The sequence below is a fragment of the Pipistrellus hanaki genome, assembly GCF_964339955.1.
Source record: "Pipistrellus hanaki genome assembly, chromosome: 16".
Taxonomy (NCBI): domain Eukaryota; kingdom Metazoa; phylum Chordata; class Mammalia; order Chiroptera; family Vespertilionidae; genus Pipistrellus; species Pipistrellus hanaki.
In genome coordinates, this window is record NC_140518.1 from 47,193,045 (window position 1) to 47,216,615 (window position 23,571).

Here is a 23,571-nt window from a genome sequence, read left to right on the forward strand (position 1 = left end):
CCCGCAGCGGCCCCGCGCCGCCCGCCGAGCGGAGAACACTACGCCTCTCCGGGATGCTGCAGGTGTGGGGGCGCTGGGAAGGCGTCCCACCGGAGGGGTTGGTGCCAGGAACACACATGACATCCTAGAACCAATCCTCTGTCCCTGTGGGCTGGGGTCCTAAGCCCCAGCCCCATTGCCGCTCCTCTGAAATCTAGTTCAGGTCAGAGCAGAGCCTACACTACTTTCCGATTTCTGCAGATATAGGGTTAGCCTCCAAAGGTTTGGTTGAAGGACATCATAGGGCCCTAGGCCAAAGTGGGGGACTTCCGGTGGGTGTGGGGTTATGTTCCTCGAAACAAGAATAATTTCTGGGCGATGGGTCAGCCATCCTAAGCCTGGCCCCCAAGGGGAAAGAGAGAGGAGCCAGGCAGCCCGTCCTTCCTCGGGTGGCCATCCTGGGCCCTAACGAGAGGCCAGGGGTCCACCTTCAGGTACCGACACGAGCAGTGACACTGCAGAGCCAGCAGCCCACCGCAAGGCGAGCAGTAGAGCTAACATTTCCGGTGTATCGGGAGCAGTGGATGGAAGGAAAAAGTGATGCTGGAGCGTGTGCTGTAGGCTCTCCAATGGCCCTCAGCTCCGCTCTCAGCCACCACTGCTCAGGCACCAGCAAGAGCACGGAGGGCGAGGCTGGGGGCTCTCTTCCTGCTAACCAGGGACCTCCGCTAAGTGGAGATTTGAGTGCGGTCCAGAATGAGGAAAAAGTGCTGTTGTGGTAGGACCAGGTTGCTTGAAGAGACTATACCCTGAGTCATCTGGGGAGGCAATGGTAGTACAATAGTAATAATAATAATAGTAATTACCACAACTACCATGGAATAAAAGTAGGTATAAGGAACAGAGTCACAATCATAGCACTTAATCCACAAAAGAGCTCTGGAAGGTAGATACCAGTTCCCCCATTTTTAGGTGAAGAAAAGGAGGTTTACAATGGTAGAGATACTGGCCCAGAGTCACATAGCTTGCCTGACACAAAGCTTATGGTCTTAACCAATACATAGGAGATCTCAGATCCCCGCCCCCCCCAGATCTATAACTTTATGGTTTGAAATGTTAAAGTGAAAGTTTTATTCAGAGTTCCAAAAGCAATCTAACATCTATACTAATAAAAAGGTACTATGCTAATTAGACTGGGAGACCTTACGGATGTCCTTCTGGACAAAGCCATGGTGGTGGGGGCCGAGGTGGTTAGGGGCAATCAGGCCAGGAGGAGAGGGCGGTTGAGGGTGATCAAGCTGTGGGGGGGAGGTTGGGGGTGAGCAGGCTGGCAGGCTAGAGGGGTTAGGGGCAATCAGGCAGGCAGGCAGCTGAGTGGTTAGCAGCCAGCAGTCCCGGACTGTGAGAGGGATGTCCAACTGCCTCAGGGATTGGGCCTAAACCGGCAGTCAGACATCCCCTGAGGGGGTCCCAGATTGGAGAGGGTGCAGGCTGGGCTAAGGAACACCCTCTTTTCTTCTCCCCCCACCCTCCACCCCCCCCCCCCCCCCCCCGTCCCTACACACACACAAATTTCAAATTTCATGCACCGGACCACTAGCCTATAATAATAAAAGTGTAATATGCTAATTAGAACAGACTGGATGACCTTCCATACCACACTAAGATACCCACTGACACCAGGCCAGCCAAGGGTGTGATACAGGTTGGGGGCCCAGCCATTTCCCCATGATCCCCCTCAGAGGGAGGCCCAGGCCACCGTCAGGTGGGGCGATCCATCAGTTGGGAGGGGCAGGGGCTCTCTACACGCAGGGGCTGTACGTCGCTAGGGATGCCACCACATTGAGCTATTTGGCCTTCGCTGTCTGAGGCAGGTTCTCAAAGCACCTTCTAGTCCAGCTGGCAGTTCCAAGGTCAGGCTATGGAGTCAGCCCGCCTGGTCCCAGCTCAGCCTGCCAGAAGGAGCACGACCTTGCACAGCCTCACTTTGTGCAGCCCTGCGACCACCCGAGGCTGAACGGGTTGTTCCACCCAAATCCCTCAGGAAGGACCTGTGAGCAGTAAATGTTAGTTCTGGTTTTTCAGATTTAGGGCTTGCTCCTTCACCAGTTAACAAACCCAGTCGCCAGCAGGTAAAAGGAAGGGTCTAGATTAGAGCTCTCTGACGGAAAGATCATGGAAGCTATACATCACCACATATATTGGTCTCCATTTTTTAGTAGCTACATTAAAAACACACACAGGAGAGGGGGAAGTAGCGGCAGAATAGACAGACTGTTCTGAGCCTAGTCCCAGAGCAAGGAGCGTCTGAGAGTCCCTTGGGGAGTGTTTATTGGCGAGCTAAGGGATAGCAGAACTCCAGGAGAAGGTGGGGGACTGTTGGACGGAGTTCCCTGACCAGGCAGCTCGCACTGCAGAGGAGACCTCTCCCGGAGCTACGGCTCAGAGGGAAAACTACTCCATCTTGCAAGGAAAAGTGGATCTTATCTGAGGCCTGAAAAACCCACAACTGTGGAAACCACCGAACAATTGTGAGGCCCCAATCAGTGCAAACAAACAGATTCAGGAGAGCTCTTCACCCAACCACAGAAAGGAGAGAGAGAACTATATAACCAAATATCCTGAAAAGAGAGACCATGGAGAGACAAAAAAATAGCCCTCATATGAAAGAAAAGCAGGCAACACCAGAAAAGAAAGTAAACGAATTAGAGGCAAGCAACCTATCAGAGCAAGAATTCAGAGAAATGACCATAAAATAGCTAAAAAGAATGGAAGACAAATTTGACAATATGAGTAAGAACCAAGAGGAAATGAAGAACCAAGAAAAAATGAAAAATGATACTGCTACTGTAAAGAACTCTATAGAAAACATCAAGAGTAGACTAGACATATAAGTACAACCAATGAACACAAAACTCTGGGGAGGGAAGGTATGTATTGGGGGGGGGGGCATGGTATATGTACAAAAACAATTTTTTTTAATGTGGTCCCTTTTTTTAATATCTTTTTATTGATTTTACACAGAGAGAAATTGAGAGGGATAGAGAGAAACGTCGATAAGATAGATACATCAACGAGCTGCCTCTTGCACAATCCCCACTGGGGATGTGCCTGCAACCAAGGTACGTGCCCTTGACCAGAATCGAATCTGGGACCTTTCAGTCCGCAGGCCGACGCTCTATCTGCTGAGCCAAACCGGTTTCAGCCAAAAATAATAATTTAAAAAAAAAAAAAGTAGACTAGAGCCCTAACCAGTTTGGCTCAGTGGATAGAGTGTTGGCCTGCAGACTCAAGGGTCCCAGGTTCGATTCTGGTCAAGGGCATGTACCTTGGTTGTGGGCACATCCCAGGGAGGGGGTGTGCAGGAGGCAGCTGATTGATATTTCATCAATGTTTCTAACTCTCTCTTCTTCTCCCTTCCTCTCTGTAAAAAATCAATAAAATATATTTTTTAAAAAGAGAGTAGACTAGAAGAAGCAGAGGACCTCATCAGTGAGCTAGAAGACAAGATGGAAAAAAATACCCAATTAGAGCAGCTTCTAGAAAAAAAATTAAAAAGCAGGAGGAGAGCCTACGGGAATTTTGGGACAATACAAAACAAAACAATATTCGCATAATTGGGGTTCCAGAAGGAAAGGAAACTGAGGAAGGAATAGAAAACCTATTTCAAGAAATAATGATAGAAAACTTCCTGAGATAGAGAAGGAAAAAAACAAATCCAAGAAGCTCAAAGAGTCCCAAGCAAAATGAATCCCAAAAGACTGACTCCAAGGCACATTATAATTAAATTGGCAAACACCAACAACAAAGTAAGAATTTTAAAAGCAGCCAGAGAGAGACAGAAAGTTACATATAAAGGAACCCCAATCAGACTAGCAACTGATTTCTCAACAGAAACTCATCAGGCCAGAAGGGAATGGAATGAAATATACAAAATCTTGCAAAGGAAAGATCTGAATCCAAGAATATTGTGTCCAGCAAGGCTATCAATTAAAATTGAGGGTGGCCGAAACCGGTTTGGCTCAGTGGTAGAGCGTAGGTCTGCAGACTGAAAGGTCCCAGGTTGGTTTCCGGTCAAGGGCATGTACATTGGTTGCGGGCACATCCCCAGTAGGGGGTGTGCAGGAGGCACCTGGTCGATGTTTCTCATCGATGTTTCTAGCTCTCTATCTCTCTCCCTTCCTCTCTGTAAAATATCAATAAAATAAAATAAAGATTTAAAATGCCACTTAAAAAAAAAATTTAGGGTGAAATCAGGAGCTTCACAGACAAAAAAAAACTAAGGGAATTTATCACCACCAAACCAGCAATGCAAGAAATGCTAAGGGGTCTACTGTAAAAATAAAAAAGAAATAGCGAAGAAGGAACACAGGGGTATAGAATAAAAATGGCGACAAATAAGTACCTATCAATAATAACTTTAAATGTAAACGGATTAAATGCCCCAATCAAAAGACATAGGGTAATGGATTGGATAAAAAAAAATAAGACCTATATATCTGCTGTCTACAAGAAACCCATTTCAGAAAAAAGAGGCACACAGATTGAGGGTAAAGGGATGGAAAAAGGTTTTCCAGGTGAATGGAAATGGAAAAAAAAAAAAAAAAAAAAAGCTGGGGTAGCAATACTTATATCTGACAAATTAGATCTCAAAGTGAAGGACATAAGAGATAAGGAAGGCCACTTCATAATACTAAAGGGAGCAATCCGACAAGAAGAAATAACTCTGGTAAACATATACAGTATGTACCCAATACAGGAGCACCCAAATACATTAAAAAAAAAAACAAAAAAAAAAAACTGCTGAAATCGGTTTGGCTCAGTAGATAGAGCATCAGCATGTGTACTGAAAGGTCCCAGGTTCGATTCTGGTCAAGAGCATGTACCTTGGTTGCGGGCACATCCCCAGTAGGGGGTGTGCAAGAGGCAGCTGGTTGATGTTTCTCTCTCATCAATGTTTCTAACTCTCTATCCCTTTCTCTTCCTCTCTGTAAAAAAAAAAAATCAATAAAATTTATTTTTAAAAATACATTAAATAACTGCTGGAGGACATTAAGGGAGAGATTAATAGCAATACAATCATAGTAGGAGATTTTAATAACCCACTATCACCTTTGGACAAATCATCTAAATAAAAAATCAGCAAAGAAACTTCAATCCTAAATGACTCACTAGATCAGATGGAATTAATTGACAACTTCAGATCATTTCACCCCAATGCCACAGAATATACATTCTTCTCAAGTGCACCTGGGTCATTTTCAAAGATAGACCACATGTTGGGACATAGGCAAAGTCTCTTCAAATTCAAGAAGATAGAAATCATATCAAGGATCTTCTCAGATCATACTGGCATAAAGCTGGAAATCAACTACAATAAAAATAATCCAATCAAATAAAACACATGGAGACTAAACAGCATGCTATTAAACAATGACTGGGTTACCAGAGAGCTCAAAGAAGAAATAAAAAACATCATGGCAACAAATGACAATGAAAACACAACAATCCAAAATCTATGGGACAGAGCAAAAGCAACCTTGAGAGGGAAGTTCATAGCTCCACATGCCTACTGCAAAAAAAAAAAAAAAACCCACAAGAAAAAGTGGTAATAAATTACCTAACCCTACAACTCAAAGAGTTAGAAAAAGAGCATCAAGAAAAGCCCAGTGTAAGCAGAAGGAAGGAAATAATAAAAATCAGAGTGGAGATAAATGACAGAGACCAAAGAAACAATACAAAAGATCAACAAAACCAAAGCTGGTTCTTTGAAAGGATAAACAAGATTGATGAACCTCTAGCCAGGCTCACCAAGAAACAAAGAGAGAGAACCCAAATAAAATCAGAAATGAAAGAGGTGAAATAACAACAGACCCCACCGAAATACAAAGGATTGTTACAAAATACTATGAACAACTCTATTTCAATAAACTGGACAATCTGGAGGAAATGGACATATTTCTAGAAAAATATAACCTTCTAAAACTCAATCAGAAAGAATCTAAAAATCTCAATAGGCCAATAACTATGGAAGAAATTGAAACAGTCATCAAAAAGCTTCCAGCAAACAAAAGCCTGGGGCCAGATGGCTTCACAGGAGAGTTTTACCAAACATTCAAGGAAGAACTAAAACCTGTCCTCCTCAGACTATTGCCAGGGGTCTTCAAACTACGGCCCGCGGGCCACATGCGGCCCACAGAGGAGTCTGATCCGGCCCACCAGGTTTTTTGGGCAGTGAGCGCAGCCGAGGTGTTACAGTAGGAATTAGTAGTTCATATAGTCCGGCCCTCCAGCTCTCTGAGGGACCGTGATCTGGCCCCCACTTTAAAAAGTTAGAGGACCCCTGGACTATTCCAAAAAATTCAAGAGGAAGGAACGCTTCCAAACTCCTTCTATGAAGCCAGCATCACCCTAATACCAAAACCAGATAAAGACAACACAATGAAAGAGAATTACAGGCCAATATCCCTCATGAACATAGATGCATAAATCCTCAACGAAATTCTAGCAAATCAGCTCCAGCAGCACATCAGAAAGATCATACACCATGACCAAGTAGGATTTATCCCAGGAATGCAAGGATGGTACAATATCCACAAATCAATAAACGTGATACATCACATAAACAAATGGAGAGATAAAAATCACATAGTCATATCAATTGATACAGAAAAAACATTTGATAAAATCCAACACCTTTTCCTGATAAAAATTCTCAACAAGGTGGGAATAGAAGGATCATACTTCAACATAATAAAAGCTATACACGATAAACCCAAAGCAAATATCAGACTCAATGGGAAAAAAAACTAAAACCATTCCCTCTAAGAACAGGAACAAGACAGGGATGCCCACTCTCACCACTCCAGTTTGACATAGTACTGGAAGTACTAGCCATCACAATAAGACAAGAAAAAGAAATAAAAGGCATCCAAATTGGAAAAGAAGAAGTAAAATTGTCCTTATTTGTAATGTAGCAGGATACAAAATTAACGCCAAGAAATCATGGCCTTTCTATTATATACCCCAATAGTGAACTTACAGAAATAGAGATTTAAAAAATTAATCCCATTTACCATTACACCAAAAAAATTAAGATACCTTGGAACAAACTTAACTAAGGAGGTAAAAGACCTATTTGGGGAAAACTACAGGACACTGAAAAAAGAGATAGAGGAAGATATAAACAGATGGAAGAACATACCATGTTCGTGGATTGGTAGAATCAACATCATCAAAATGTCCATACTTCCCAAAGCAATTTATAGGTTCAATGCACTCCCCATTAAAATACCAACGTGTATTTTCATGCCTCCTTTGTCAAATATTAATTGAGCATAGTGATTTGGGTTGATATCTGGATTCTCTATTATATTCCATTGATCTATATGTCTGTCCTTATGCCAGTACCAGGCTGTTTTGAGAACAGTGGCTTTATAATACAGCTTGAAATCTGGTATTGAGATCCCTCCTACTTTATTCTTCTTTCTTAGGATTGCTGTGGATATTCAGGGTCTTTTTTTGTTCCAGATGAATTTTTGGAAAGTTCTTTCTAGGTCAGTGAAATAGGTCGTTGGTATTTTAATGTGCTTTCTCTCCTGCTCTCACGTGTTAAATTAAAAAAAAAAAAAAAAAAAAAAAAAAAAAAAAAGAGTGGCCCTAACTGGTTTGGCTCAGTGGATAGAGCTTTGACCTGTGGACTCAAGGGCCCCAGGTTCAATTCCAGCCAAGGGCATGTACCTTGGTTGCAGACACATCCCCAGTAGGGGGTGTGCAGGAAGCAGCTGATCCATGTTTCTCTCTCATCGATGTCTCTAACTCTCTATCCCTCTCTCTTCCTCCCTGTAAAAAAAATCAATAAAATATATTAAAAAAAAAAAAAGTGAACCTGTGAAAATCTAGGCACCCACTCATGACCCCAATAAAGACAGATCCCCAGGTTTCTCTCTCTCTCTCTCTCTCTCTCTCTCTCTCTCTCTCTCTCTCTCTCTCTCTCTCTCTTCCCCCCCCTCCCCACCCCCTCTTTCTCCCTCTGACCCTGGGAGTGCCACGTACCCTCCAGGACTTGTAATCAAGTTTGTTTTTGCAAAGTTCTCTGATGGTTATTGCTAATGTGTGTCTTGCAATTAATGTTACCAGGACACCAATATTTGAGTCTGTCAGCCTACACACGCTGGCTCAAAGGAAATGTACGTGTAGGATTTTGCTGAATAGAAATAAGGGTTATTAGAGAACTGGCCGTTCCTGGGTGTGGACAGCTAATGCTCTAAAGACCCTCTTCGTGGTGTGTAGGTTACAGGTTATATAAGGCAGGGCAAAATGCATAAGACACTGTGGGTGTGGGGCTTTGGGATCGTGCTGGGAGCTGAGTGGTCAGCTGTGAGAGAGGATAACACATCGTTTCTTCAGGTCTTGAGGTCTGCCCTGGTGTCCCCCTGTCTGGTTTCCTGGGAAAGTAGCCAGGAGCTCTTCGCAGAGGCTCAGAGCTGAGACGTAATTTAGGTCAAGATGTCATCTGCAGCCTGTCCGAGGCCCAGGCTGCTGCCTCTGCTGCCTCAGTGGTCGCTGGTTATTGGGGGGAAGCCAAGTCTACGAGGGGAATATATATACTTCTAGAGGTAGAATTCAAAACTAAATTTAATCAACATCATAAAGACCCTTGGCTTTGAGAATTACAAGGGAAGTCCAGCCACATTGGTTCTGTGGAGACTACCCCAGAGGCAGGGGCCCAAGCGAGTGCCGGGCATGCGCAGCGGGAGCATCACATCTGAAGCTGAGAAAGATCCCACACACGTTCTTGGGACAGGCGGCGGGAATAGAACAGGCATTGTGATTTGCTGTGCAGTGCTACATTTTAATGCATTCTTTTTTATATATATATAATATATTTTATTGATTTTTTTTACAGAGAGGAAGAGAGAGGGATAGAGAGTTAGAAACATCGATGAGAGAGAATCATCGATCAGCTGCCTCTTGCACACCCCCTACTGGGGATGTGCCCGCAACTAAGATACATGCCCTTGACCGGAATCGAACCCGGGGCTAATACATTCTTATATATTATACGTAAGTGGACTTAAAAAGCAAGTAGAAAAAATCTGAACAATTGCCAGTGAGTGAGTACATGGGAGCTGGGTTCCTCAGAATCCAGTCTCTGCTCCTTTCTGGCCATGTAACCTTGGACAAGTCATTGAACCGTCCTCTGCCTCAGTGTCCTCAGCTGCCAGGTGGAACCTACTAAGGAAGCTGTAGGGGTTACACGAGTTCATGGCTTCAAACTGTGTGTGCCATCGAGTAAGCACTATTTGAAAGTCAGCTCCTACTGCTGGATTTTAATTTCTCAAAAGCCCTTCATGATTATTCTTAGGAAGGAAACTGTTACCAGAAGAACAAATACAAAACCCAGCCTGCATCCAAGAGTTGAACTTTCAGAGACTCTGAGTGGGGCTGCTGCAAAGACCTGTGATGTGCTGTGACACCGTCTGCTCCGTGGAGTCCCAGCAGTCCTTTCTGTTGCTGTCATCATGAGAATTGTTCCTGATCATGTCACTGGATGACCCGGGCTTTTTCATCAAAGCTATAGTTTTACTGTGATTCATCCTTTTCCTTCATTGCCTGGAGCTTTGGGTAGGATGAAAAGCTACCTGCTTCTTTGATCCTTGTGAGCTAAAAATAACGTAGGCAGCAACCTCTGTGGGGGCCAGATGCAGTCCCACATCAGCAGGCGTGGGCTCACTGAGCTGCAAGTCATTGTTACACCTCAAGACAAAGCCTTCTCTCAGCCCCACCCTGTGCATTGCCCTCCCTCTCTGAACTTGGATTTCTTTTCTTTTTATTCCTTTCAAATATGCTCTCCTGACTCTAAGATATCCGATTAAGCCAAACTGCTTTTAGTGGTTTCATTTCTCAAAGCACTCATTTTGCAGCATTTCAGCATACAGATTGACCTACTTTTTTCAGACTCAGAATTTTCCCCTTAAGTTCTTCTTTTCTTTTCCTTCCTTCCTTCCTTCCTTCCTTCCTTCCTTCCTTCCTTCCTTTCTTTCTTTCTTTCTTTCTTTCTTTCTTTCTTTCTTTCTTTCTTTCTACCAGACCACCACCAGCTTTTGATACAATGGAAGCACTACATTCCAGGACCTAGTTTTTGTCTAAAGTGGGTTCATTATTGTTCTGATACCATATGCTTTTGGATCTCTTTACTGAGTCCTTTTCATTCAAATTATATTTTAGCCAGGATTTTTTTCTGTCTAATAGCCTGAACCTTCTGCTAATCCTTAAAAAATCAAACAAAAAACACCTTTTGTTCATGATGGCCTTTTAGTTTCCTCATATTTCATTCCTCCCCTTAGAGTTATTGTTTCCCTTGTTAAATTTGTTGTAAGTCTTGACTTTTGACGATTAACTCCAGTTGTGAAGTTACAGTTAGAAATGACTGTACAGCTGGAGTGCTAAGGAGGGCAGGACACAGGCTGTCTGAAGGCTGTGCTCGGTCCGGAAGCTGGGCGTTCAGACATCTTGGGAGGGGTGGAGACAGCCTGTAGCTACGGCTGTGGAAGCCGACAAGTCCCTAGCAGCAGAGTGGAAGAAGCATTGAGAGGCAGTGGCATCTGTCCCATGTCCTGCACCTTCTCCTCATAGCCTGGCTTTGAACATGTGGTTCTGTGAGCTTTAATGTTTCCTGGCAATCCTTTGGCTCAAACAAACTATGTGATCCTAAGAGCTGTAGGAAATTCCCTGGCCTGTCCACAGACCATGCTTTGGGCACCAGCTTTGTGTCTAGAGCTGTCCAGGATGTGCTGGCAGAGGGGAAGAGAAGGGGAGTTCTAGGCCAGACCACAGGAGAATAGAGCTGTTGTTTGAGAACCAGAAGGTCCTGGTGCTTGTCTCTTATTGTAACTCAACAGAAAACAGAGGTGAAGCAGTGCTGATGGAAAGTTTTATTCAGGACCACATGACCTAAAAGAACAGTGAACTCCCCTCTCCAAGATAACCTCTCTTTCTGCTCAAGTCCACCTTTCTTATAGGGATATGGAGGAGAGGACTTTTTTTTTTTCAATTCCATTACCTGGTTCTCTTTTGTCATGCTCAGAACCCTAACCATTCACCTTTCTAACTCTTGGGGTGCTCAATGTAAGAACCTCCCCTGCATCAGCGTGGTCAATGGGAGAGACTCCCCAGTGTTCCAACTGTCTGTCCAAGGTAATAATTCCCCTCTTCAAAACTCTGGACCCTTGTAATCCTACAAGAGTAAATGGATGAAGGTCTCATCTTCGGTAGTTTCTTCCTGCTGTCAAAGGGTGTAATCTGACTATCCCCCTGTCCAGAGATTCTTACTATCTACTAAAGGCAGTGGGGAGTCAGAGATGGAGGGGGGAGGATTGCTGTCTGAAGATGGCATATGTGTTTTCTAGAGGATGGCACTGTGAACAAGCGAAGCTGGTATTCTGCCTTATATTTCAAGAGCCAGTGCTGCCAATGGGCTACCACAGTGAAAGCTACTGGGCAGACATATGATCAGGTGCTGGGTGAGGGTATGCCTAGTGGTATAGGGGAATGGTAGTGAAGTCAGAGGCTGGAGAGATAAAGGGATCTGCATGATCTAGTCTTGAGTAGGCTTTGAGTGGCACACCCCACAGCAGGATACGATTGCCAAGGAAGCCACAAGCTGTGGGTTGCGATTAGCCGCAAACAAGGTACTTAGGGTCAGTCAGAAACTGCATCTGACACTGTCCTGCAGTAGATATTGGAGTCATAGCTGATACACCTAATATATAGACACAAACCCAAACAGGCAGCCAAAATGGGAAGATAAAAAACAACAATCCCCAAATGAAAGAACAAGAGAATTCTCCAGAAGAAGAGATAAATGAAATGAAGATAAGAAATTTATCTAATATAGAATTCAGAATAATGATGGTAAAGATGCTCAACAGCATGAGAAAGATATAGTAACTATGAAAAAGATCAGTTGGAAATAATGACATAGCACAAATAAAGACAACATTGTAAAGAATACACAGCAAATTAGGGAAAGCTGAGGATCAGATTAGTGAATTAGAAGACAGGGTAGACAAAGTCACTCAATCAGAGAACTAAAAAGAAAAAACAAAAAACGGGAGAACAACTTACAGGAGCTGTGGGACAACCAGAAATGTAACAATATTGACATAATTGGAGTGCCAGAGGGGGGAGAATGTGAGCAAGGGATAGAGAACGTGTTTGAAAAAATAATGGTAGAAAATTTCCCTAACCTGGTGGAGGAAAAAGTCACACAAGTTCAGGAAGTATAGAGAGTCCCAAGCAAGAAGAACCCAAACAGGCCCACACCTAGACACATCAAAATTAAAATGCCAAAAATTAAAGACAACGAGAGAATCTTAAAGGCAGCAAGAAAAAAAAAATTTGTTACCTACAAAAGCGCTCCCATAAGGCTGTCACTGATTTTTCAGGCCAGAAGGGAATGGCATGAAATATTCAAAATACTAAAAAGCAAGAATCCGAAACCAATATTACTATATAGAGCAAGGCCAAAGAGCTTCCCAGACAGAAAAAGGCTAACGAGATTTATCACCACCAAACCAGCATTATGAGAAATGCTCAAGAGACAGCTGTAATGAGAAGAATTAGAGATAGAAACTTAGCCATACAGAATTAAAATGGCAATAAATAAGTACCTATCCATAATAACCTTAAATGTTAATGGATTAAATGCTTTAAACAAAAGACATAGAGTAGCTTAATGTATTAAAAAACATGACCCTACTATATGCTGTCTACAAGAGACGCACCTCAGAACAATATGTTGAGTGAATGATCACTGGAAGTCCAAGAAAGAAAGTGATTGGCTGAAAAAACTTCCCCAAGAGAGAGTTGAAGATGGCTGCCCAGGGAAGGCAGAGCACAAGACAGTGAGTGAGAGAAGGAAAGGAGAGCGTGTGGCCGCACAGGGAGTGTTTATTTGTGAGCTGAGGACTGTAAGGATTGCCTGACGGGGTCACCCTGCCAGGCAGCCTCCACTGCTGCTGACATCCCTCCCAGAGCGACCGGCTCTGCCACGGAGACCTGCCACCTTGTGAGAGCGGATGTCCTCGGAAGCCTAAAAATCCCGGGAATCCACAGCACCCGGCGAACAGCTGCAGACCCGGGAGCACGGGTCCCCAAGCAGCGGATTCGGAGTGCTGCACCTCTTCACAGAAAGTGCTGCACCTCTTCACAGATTTCGCCTATGATAAGGTGAGGTCTGTGACCCAGGCAGAGAGAAACGCACACAATGGGAGCTAGAGGACCTGGGAAGTCTGCGTCGCTCCCCCCCCCCCCCAAAAAAAAAAAAGCGCATGGCGTTGGGGCTAGAGTGATCGCAAATATGGAAGGGGATCCGCAGGTCTGCTAGCAAAAGGGAACTCTAAAAAGCAACCCATAGCTGAACTGGGCACAAAAGGACCGCCTAAAAGTTTTTTGTTTTGTTTTGTTTTTAATATATTTTATTGTTTTTTGTTTGTTTGTTTGTTTGTTTGTTTTTACAGAGAGGAAGAGAGAGGGATAGAGAGTTAGAAACATCGATGAGAGAGGAACATGGACCAGCTGCCTCCTGCACACCCCCCACTGGGGATGTGCCCGCAACCAAGGTACATGCCCTTGACCGGAATCGAACCTGGGACCTTTCAGTCCTTAGGCCCACACTCTATCCACTGAGCCAAACTGGTTTCGGCAGGACCGCCTAAAAGTTTTAACAGCCTTCCCGGCAGCTTAGAGCCAGCGGGGAAAAGACTGCACAAACTTGCACCACAGCCCAGAGTTTGCACACTTATTCTGGCTCTCTCTCTCTTTTTTTCTTTCTTTTTTTTTTTTTCCTCCCTCCCCCTCTTTAAATCCTTGCTTTTGATTACTAAGCCCAATATATAGGATCGCCCAATTGGGGACACTCTAAGAGAATGCAGGGGAAAGTTGTTTTTCTGGACCCTGAGAATCAGAGCGGGGATAATGGTCAGCGCTGAGGCAGCCCATTCCCCCAAGCCAGTATTACGTGCCACAGGAAAACAAAATCTGAACACTAGCTAGAGAGAACCTATAGGCCTGGAGGTCAATCTAGAAACACTGCCCCCCAGGCGCTAAGACACAAATAAAGGAGTATAAGAAAAAAAGTACTGCCTGCTTGAAAAATCAGGACTGTGGCTTACAACACTGAGGAGCAGTGGAACACAGGGAACTTCAATACTGTCCTGACTAGGAAACAGGAGGTGAGCCACACAGAACAGTAGAGGAAATGAATGGCCTTCAACACTGCACATTTTAATTTTCATTTTCATCTTTTACTTAAGAAATTAATTTTTTTATTTTTCTCACTTGATTTTATCTTTTTAACTATTACATTTTTATTTTTAATCAGTATTATTACTACTACTATTTTTCCTTTTTTAAGTATCATTTTATTTTATCTCTATTTTATTTTGGGATTAGTGTTCTACATTCTATTTTCATCTTTCCTTCAGCATCACTTTACTGTATCTCAACTTTCCCTTTATGCCAACACTCTCTTCCTTACTTTTCCTTTTTTGTTGTCCTGTTTCTCTTAACCTATTCCTGCTTTAGATTTTCCCTATTTCTTCTTTTTACCCCCTGTTAAAATTTCACCCTACTTGTATATCTAATTTCCAATCCCCTGCTCTAAGTCCATACACACCTCTCTCTTCTCTTTTTTCACTATCCAAATTCTTTTTTCCCCTCTCTGTCCTTTTCTTGTTGTTTGCTTGATTATTGATTATATTGGGGGTTTTTATGTGAGATTGTTTCACTTTTTGTTTTTTTAATTAATTTCTTTATTGATTAAGGTACCACATATTTGTCCTCAACCCTCCATTCCAATCCTTCACCCCTCCCCACTCATGCCCCCACTACCTATTGTCCTTGACCACCGGTTAGGCTCATATGTATGCACATAAATCCTTTGGTTGATCTCTCCCTTTTATCCCCACCCTCCCTCTGAGGTCCAACAGTCTGACCCATGGCTCCTTATCTCTGGGTCTGATCTTGTTCATCAGTCTATATTGTTCATCATTTCTCCTAAATAAGTGAGATCATGTCCTACTGGAAATATACTTATAAGAATCGAAAATGAGACGAGCAATAATGGTTATGCTGAAATGCAAATGAATCAGTCTGTAGTGGGTTTCTTTCTGGGCCAACAGTTCTTTTGAAACCCAATTTTAATGTTCCTTAAGTGTATATGTCAGCAATGATATTTTAGTTCTGGATGGTGGGCAAATAGTGGTAATGCAAGTCCAACTCTCTCTGATTTGGTCCTGGGCAACCTGCAGTGATACACAGCTGCTGACTGTTATTATGGCAAAGCATCGTCAGTGATTTCCATCTCTGGACTGCTTCTCTTCTGTCTTCATGGCTGGAGTAGTCCTCTCAGTTCCTCTCTGTTGCCGGATGCTTGTTTTTGTTTGTTTGTTTTTTGTTTCTGTTTTCCTTCGCCTTGCTTGATATTAGTTGTTGTTTGTACTTTGCATTCATCTCTAGGTATTAGTTGCTTGTATTTGTTGGGCTTAATGGCTGTTCTATTGGAGCTTTCTCCCCACATAAATAGTTTTTTCCACTCTTCTTTTTTCTTTTTTTTAATATATTTTATTGTTTTTGTACAGAGAGGAAGGGAGAGAGATAGAGAGCTAAAAACATCGATGAGAGAGAGTCATCGATCAGCTGCCTCTTGCACACCCCCCACTGGGGATATGCCTGCAACCAAGGTACATGCCCTTGACCGGAATCGAACTCGGGTCCCTTCAGTCCCCAAGCCAACACTCTATCCATTGAGCCAAACTGGTTTCGGCATCCACTCTTCTTTTCTATTCTCTTTCTTTTCTCTCTTACTTTTTTTTTCCTTTTCCCAATTTCATTTTTGCACTCCTTGTTTTTTTCTTTTTTCTCTCCTCTCTTTCTTATCCCCTAATTCTCTTTTCTCTGGTGGTAACTGTTATTTGGGGTTCTTTGTATCGAGAATACATTTGTGTTCAGTGCCTTCTGCATTGTGCCTGGTTGTGTTGTATTTTGTGCCTTTAAATCAATGCAGGTGAGAGAGAACTACATAACCAGACACCCAGAGAAGAGAGACCAAGGGGAGACAAAGAAACAGCCCAGCTTTCCCTGCCGCAGTGGAGTTGTGCGGAGGCAGAGGCTTGAGTACATTCAAGATTCGGCTCTACCCATAACCCACCACCATGGCCGAGGAAGGCATTGCTGCTGGAGGTGTAATGGACGTTAACACTGCTTTGCAAGAGGTGCTGAAGACCATCCTCATCCATGACAGCCTCATGTGCAGAATTCGTGAAGCCAGCAAAGCCTTAGACAAGGGCCAAGCCCACCTTTGTGTACTTGCATCCAACTGTGATGAGCCCATGTACGTCAAGTTGGTGGAGGATCTTTACACTGAACACCAAATCAACCTCATTAAGGTTGACAACAACAAGAAACTAGGGGAATGAGTAGGCCTCTGTAAAATCGACAGAGAGGGAAAACCCCGTAAAGTGGTTGGCTGCAGTTGCGTGGTGGTTAAGGACTATGGCAAAGAGTCTCAGGCAAAGGATGTCATTGAGGAGTACTTCAAATGCAAGAAATGAACAAATAAACTTGGCTTAAAAAAAAAAGAAAGAAAGAAAGAAAGAAAGAAAGAAAGAAAGAAAGAAAAGAAAAAGAAAAAGAAAAAGAAAAAGAAAAAGAAAAAGAAAAAAGAAAAAAGAAATAGCCCGCATATGAAAGAAAAGCAGGTATCACCAAAAAAGGAAGTAAACGAAATGGAGACAAGCACATGTCAGAGAAAGAATTAAGAGAAATAGTCATAATGTGGATGAAAAGAATGGAAGACAAATTCAACAATATGTGTAAGAACCAAGAGGAAATGAAGAACCAAGAAGAAATGAAAAAAATGACATCACTGCTATAAATAACTCAATAGAAAGCATCAATAGTAGTCTAGAAGAAGCAGAGGACCACATCAGTGAGCTAGAAGATAAGGTAGGAAAAAATACCCAAAATAGAGCAGCTTCTAAAAAAAAAAATTAAAAAGCAGGAGGAGAGCCTAAGTGAACTTTGGGACAACATGAAACAAAACAATATCCACATAATAAGGGTGCCTAAAGGAGAGGAATCAAGGAATAGAAAACCTGTTTAAAGAAATAATGAAAGAAAACTTCCCTGATATAGAAAGAAAAAAACCACACAAATCCAAGAAGCTCAGAGTCCCAAATAAAATGAACCCCAAAAGACCAATGCAAAGGCACATCATAATTAATTTGGCAAACACCAACAACAAAGTAAGAATCTTCAAAGTGGCCAGAGAGAGATAGAAAGTTACCTACAAAAGATCCCCCATCAGAGTAGCGACTAATTTCTCAACAGAAACATATCAGGAAAGAAGGGGATGGAATGAAATATACAGAATCATGCAAAGGAAGGGTCTGAATCTAAGAATAGTGCACCCAGCAAAGCTATCATTTGAAATTGAGGGTGAAATCAGGAGCTTCACAGATGAAAAATGACTAAGGGAGTTTATTACCACCAAACAAACAATGCAAAAAAATGCTAAAGGGTCTACTGTAAATAGAAGTCATAGGAAGCAAAGAAGGAACACAGTGGTAAAGAATAAAAATTGTAACAAACAAGTACCTATCAATAATAACTTTAAATGTAAATGGATTAAATGCCCCAATCAAAAGACACAGGGTAACTGAGTGGGTAAGAAAACATGATCCATATGTCTGCTATCTACAGGAAACCCACCTCAGAAAAAAAGATGCACACAGACTGATGGCAACGAGATGGAAAAAGGTTTTTCAGGTGAATGGAAATGAAAACAAAGCAGGGGTAGAAATACTTATATCTGACAAATTAGATTTCAAAGTGAGGGACATAAAAAGAGATAATGAAGGCCACTTCATAATACTATAGGGAGCAATCCAGCAAGAAGAAATAACTCTGGTAAACATATATGCACTCAATAGAGGAGCATCCAAATACATTAAAAAAAAAAAAAAAAAAAAAAAAAAAAAAAAAAAAAAAACTTCTGGAGGATATCAAGGGAGAGATTGACAGCAATACAATCATAGTAGAAGACTTTAATATATATTTTTTATTGATTTTTTACAGGGAGGAAGGGAAAGAGATAGAGAGCTAGAAACATCAATGAGAGAGAAACACGGATCAGCTGCCTTTTGCACACCCCCTACCGGGGATGTGCCCACAACCAACATACATGCCCCTGACCGGAATCAAACCTGGGAACTTTCAGTCCACAGATTGACACTCTACCATTGAGCCAAACCGGTTTCGGCATAGTAGAAGACTTTAATACCCCACTCTCACCTTTGGACAAATCCTCTAAACAAAAAATCAGCAAAGAAACATCAATCCTAAATGACTCACTAGATCAGATGGAATTAATTGACATTTTCAGAACTTTCACCCCAATGCCACAGAATATACATTCTTCTCAAGTGCACCTGGGTCATTTTCAAAGATAGACCATATATTGGGTCACAGGAAAAGTCTCTTCAAATTCAAGAAGATAGAAATCATATTGAGCATCTTCTCAGATCACAATGGCATAAAACTGGAAATCAACTACAGTAAAATCAAACACATGGAGACTAAATAGCATGCTGTTAAACAATGACTGGGTTACCAGAGAGTTCAAAGAAGAAATAAAAAAAAACATCATGGCAACAAATGACAATGAAAACACAACAATCCAAAATCTATGGGACACAGCAAAAGCAATCTTGAGAGAGAAGTTCATAGCTCTACAAGCTTACTGCAAAAAACAAGAAACAATGGTAATAAATTAACTAAACCTACAACTCAAAGAGTTAGAAAGAGAGCAACATGAAAAACCCAGTATAAGCAGAAGGAAGGAAATAATAAAGATCAGAGCAGAGATAAAAGACATAGAGACAAAAAAAATATATAAAAGATCAACAAAACCAAAAGCTGGTTCTTTGAAAGGATAAACAAGATTGATAATCCTCTAGCCAGGCTCACCAAGAAGCAAAGAGAGAGGACCCAAATAAACAAAACCAGAAATGAAAGAGGTGAAATAACAACAGATCCCACAGAAATACAAAAAATTGTTTTTAAAAAATACTATGAACAACTCTATTCCAACAAACTGGACCACCTGGAGGATATCCCTAGAAAACTACAACCTTCCAAAACTCAATCAGAAAGAATCTAAAAATCTCAATAGGCTAATTACTATGGAAGAAATTGAAACAGTCATCAAAAAGCTTCCAGCAAACAAAAGCCTGGGGCTAGACATCTTCACAGGGGAGTTTTACCAAACATTCAAGGAAGAACTAAAACCTGTCCTCCTCAGACTATTCCAAAAAATTCAAGAGGAAGGAACGCTTCCAAACTCCTTCTATGAAGCCAGCATCACCCTAATACCAAAACCAGATAAAGACAACACAATGAAAGAGAATTACAGGCCAATATCCCTCATGAACATAGATGCATAAATCCTCAACGAAATTCTAGCAAATTGGCTCCAGCAGCACATCAGAAAGATCATACACCATGAGCAAGTAGGATTTATCCCAGGAATGCAAGGATGGTACAATATCCACAAATCAATAAACGTGATACATCACAAACAAATTGAGAGATAAAAACCACATAGACATATCAATTGATACAGAAAAAGCATTTTGACAAAAATCCAGCACCCTTTCCTGTTAAAAACTCTCAGCAAGGTTGAAATAGAAGGATCATACCTCAACATAATAAAAGCCATATATGACAAATCCACAGCTAAAATCATACTCAATGGACAAAATCTAAAACCATTTCCCCTAAGAACAGGAACAAGACAGGGATGCCCACTCTCACCACTCCAGTTCGACATAGTACTGAAAGTATTAGCCATTCTGATTAGTCAAGAAGAAGAAATAAAAGGCATCCAAATTGAAAAAGAAGAAGTGAAACCTTTCCAATTTGTGGATGACATACTGTACATAGAAAACCCTAAAGACTCCATAAAAACAAACTATAAGACTTAATAAATGAATTCGACAATGTAGCAGGATACAAAATTAACACCAAGAAATCTATGGCATTTCTATACACCAGTATAGAATAGTAAACTTACAGAAACAGAGATTAAAAAAGCAACCCCATTTACCATCGCACCAAAAAAATTAAGATACCTAGGAATAAAGTTAACTAAGGAGGTAAAAGACCTATACGTAGAAAACTACATGACACTAAAAAAAGAGATAGAGGGAGATGTAAACAGATGGAAGAACATACCATGTTCATGGATTGGTAGAATCAACATAATCAAAATGGCCATACTTCCCAAAGCAATTTATAAGTTCAATGTACTCCCCATTAAAATACCAATGGCATATTTCACAGACCTAGAAGGAACTCTCCAAAAGTTCATCTGGAACAAAAAAAGATCCCAAATAGCCACAGCAATCTTGAGAAAGAAGAATAAGGTAGGAGGGATCTCAATACCAGATTTCAAGCTGTATTATAAAGCCACTGTTGTCAAAACAGCCTGCTTCCCTCTGACCCCGCCTCCCTCCTGACCCCACTCCCTCCTGACCTGCTTCCCTCCTCACCCACCTCCTCCAGGACCCTGCCTCCCCTCTCACCCCGCCTCCCTCCTCACCCCGCCTCCCTCCTGACTGCATTCTATTTCTTGGTCTGGGTTCCAATTGCTCTGGGTCCGCTATGAGCTGCACACTAATGCTCTTTAAGTGTCCGATACTTGAATAAAAGGTTAAATTGTATCTAAAAGAGAGGGGAGGGCCCTAGTCGGTTTGACTCTGTAGATAGAGCATCGGCCTGCAGACTGAAGGGTTCGATTCAGGTCAAGGGCACATGCCAGGGTTGTGGACTTGATCCCCAGTGGGGTAAGGGGAGGCATGCAGGAGGCAGCCAATCAATGATTCTCTCATCATTGATGTTTCTATCTCTCTCCTTCTCTTTCTCTGAAATCAATAAAAATACGTACCGGTATTTCAAAATAAAATAAAATAAAGTAAAATAAAAGGAGTGGGGAGGGGAGCTTAAGGAGGTCAGAGGCTGGGTCTGGGAGCCGTATCATCCAGAACAGAGTGTGGAACTTGGCTCGCAGCAGGTCCAGGGAGGGCGCATGGCTGCCCCAGGCTGGAGGCCCGGTAAGTCCCTCTGCTGGTCTTTAGTCCTGGGTCCCTGGACCAGTCCCTGGACCTCCCTGAGCCCCTGCTCTCAGCAGCCCAGCCATCACGGCCACACTGGGCGCACCGGACATCCATCCCCTCACCACAGGACGACTGGTGTCCTCCCTGCATCAGAGACCCGACGCAGAGTTTGGGGGTGGGGTGTCTGCTGGGCCAGCCTGGTCCCACCCCTGCGCCCTGGCTGCCCGGCGGCTGGGAGCAGGGCTGGCACAGGGCAGAGGCTCTGCCAGACAAGGTGGGCGTTTCCAGAGGCTCCGGACATCCTGGTTCTGGTTCGGTAGAGGCTGGAACACTGCACTATTTCTCCGCTCTGCCCAAGGAGCCCAATAGGTCAGAGCTGGTAACCGCTGCCCTGGGTCTTTGCCTTTGAGTCCTGAATACCCTTTTAAAAGAAACAATGGCATTATCCAAATGCCGCAGCTGGAGTTCCTGACCCTTCAAGTCCAGCCCCGATGACTGGCTTTCTGTGAATCTGATGCATGTCAGCTAAGCCGGGCAAGCTCAGTCCTGAGGGGACCTGCCGAAGGACTGGTGCTGAGCCGTGGAAGTGGTGCCTGAGCGTTGTGTGTGACCGTCCGCTGTGGTGACTGCTGTGGCAGTAGCTCCCGAGCAGGGGGGCTGGCCCACGCAGAAGAGTCATGTCTGGAATCCGAAGGAGCTCTCGGGAGGTCTCCGCGGTCCACTGACCAGCAGCCACGCGGGCCACGTACCTGCTCTGGCTGTACTCGGGTTTCATGGAGCATTAAAATAACAACAAGGCCTGAGGATGGAAGGCAGTTAATTCCAGAACAAAGCTAAGCTTTCTGTACGGGCTTGTCCAGGCCGTTGCTTCTCTCTGGAGCGCCTCGGGCCATCCTGCTCTCTGTCGTTGGAAAAGGCCGTCGGAACGGATTGCCACAGACCGGGTGACTTACGACGACACAGCACTGTCCTCGCGCAGCTCTGGAGGCCGCGTCTGAGAGCCGGTGCTGCGCTCTGAGCTCTGGGGAACCTCCCGCCGCCCCAGCGCCTGGGGCTCAGCCGTCCCTGTTTGTGGCCAGCACTCCGCCCTCCGCCCTCCGCCCTCCGCCCTCCGCCCTCCGCCCTGTGCCCCCACTCCTCCCTCCGCCCTGTCTCCACGCGCCTTCCTCCGTGTCGGGTCTCCTCTTCTGTGTCTCATGAGGGCGCTGCCATTGATGTGGGTCCCCTCAGGCCGTCCATGACGAGCTCACCCCAAGGTCCTTCATCACATTGCAAAGACCGTTTCCTGACAAGGTCTCCTTCCCAGGGTCTGGGCCGGCACAGGGGCCTGGACAGTTTTGCCCACGACACCGTCTTTGCTGGGTGCGGGCGCTGGGACGTGCTGGGCTCAGGCTTCTGGTATAACCGTTAGCTCTGGCCAAGCCTGGATTCCAGCGCAGCAGCTCTGACCGCACCAGCGCGCCGTGCCTGCTGCTCCAGGGCCCAGACCCCGGCGTCACCGCCAGGAGCACAGGAAAAGGTCATTGGTTGAGAAGGTGCAAACCAAGAAGCGGGAGACCCGATGGTGCCTCAGACCCATCTTCCTCCTAAAGCAGAACCAGAAGCAGGGGTTCTCATGCAGCTGAAGGGGTGAGGGGCGTGGCGGGAGCTTCGGAGAACTGAGAGGACCTGCGGGTCCTCAGTCACAGACTCCCGGCGTCAGCAGCGGTGGGAGCCGCCTCTCTTTCTGCGAAGCAAACTCACAAATTGCCGAGACCCCCTGCTTCAGAGCCACTCGTTGGCAGCTTATAACTAAATTGTGAAAACAGGGGTGCTGGGTTGAAGATTCTGTAAAATAGGTCATAATTGTGTGCTGGTGACCTTATCTTTAGAGCAGAGCAGAAAGGAGCTCTCTTGTGGTCTTTGTTATTGTTCAAGATGCTGTTTGCACTTGACCATCGATCTTTTTCTGTTTCCCAAGCAAGGAGTGCTCGCAGGGTTTCCTGGAGCTGGCTTCCCAGCAGCCTTCGGAACAGGACTCACAGGCTTTGGAAAGCTGGACTATAAGCTACAGGACCACCAAAGCCGGGGGAACATTTAACGAAAGCCTACCAGCACACCAGTCCTAGCCAGACAGCTCAGTGGTTAGTGTCGTCCTGATACCTCAAGGTTGTGGGTTCAATCCCTAATCAGGGCACATATAAGAATCAACCAATGGATCCATGAATAAATAGAGCAACAGCTCTCTCATCTCTCTCTCTCCCTTCCTCTCTCTAAAAAACAAATAATAAATGGAGCCTCTGCCTATGTCTCCAGACTCCCTGATCTAACGGCTGAGCTTGTATACTGTTCACGGCGGCTCTTGGCGATGGCCTCTGCTGAGCCAGGACTGACTCCTGAGCCGGCCTCCCGCTTGGAGAGGGTCAGGGACATT

The 23,571-nt window shown here is 43.9% G+C and overlaps 1 protein-coding gene and 1 pseudogene across 2 annotated transcripts in view; both read left to right on the plus strand.

The window, feature by feature from the left end:
• Positions 1–23,571, plus strand: part of SHMT1 (serine hydroxymethyltransferase 1) — a 1,020,383-nt gene that overhangs the window by 735,833 nt on the left and 260,979 nt on the right. The window lies entirely within an intron of this gene.
• Positions 16,114–16,633, plus strand: LOC311611536 (small ribosomal subunit protein eS12-like; annotated as a pseudogene). The gene has a single exon. The product of its transcript is annotated as a small ribosomal subunit protein eS12-like (transcript).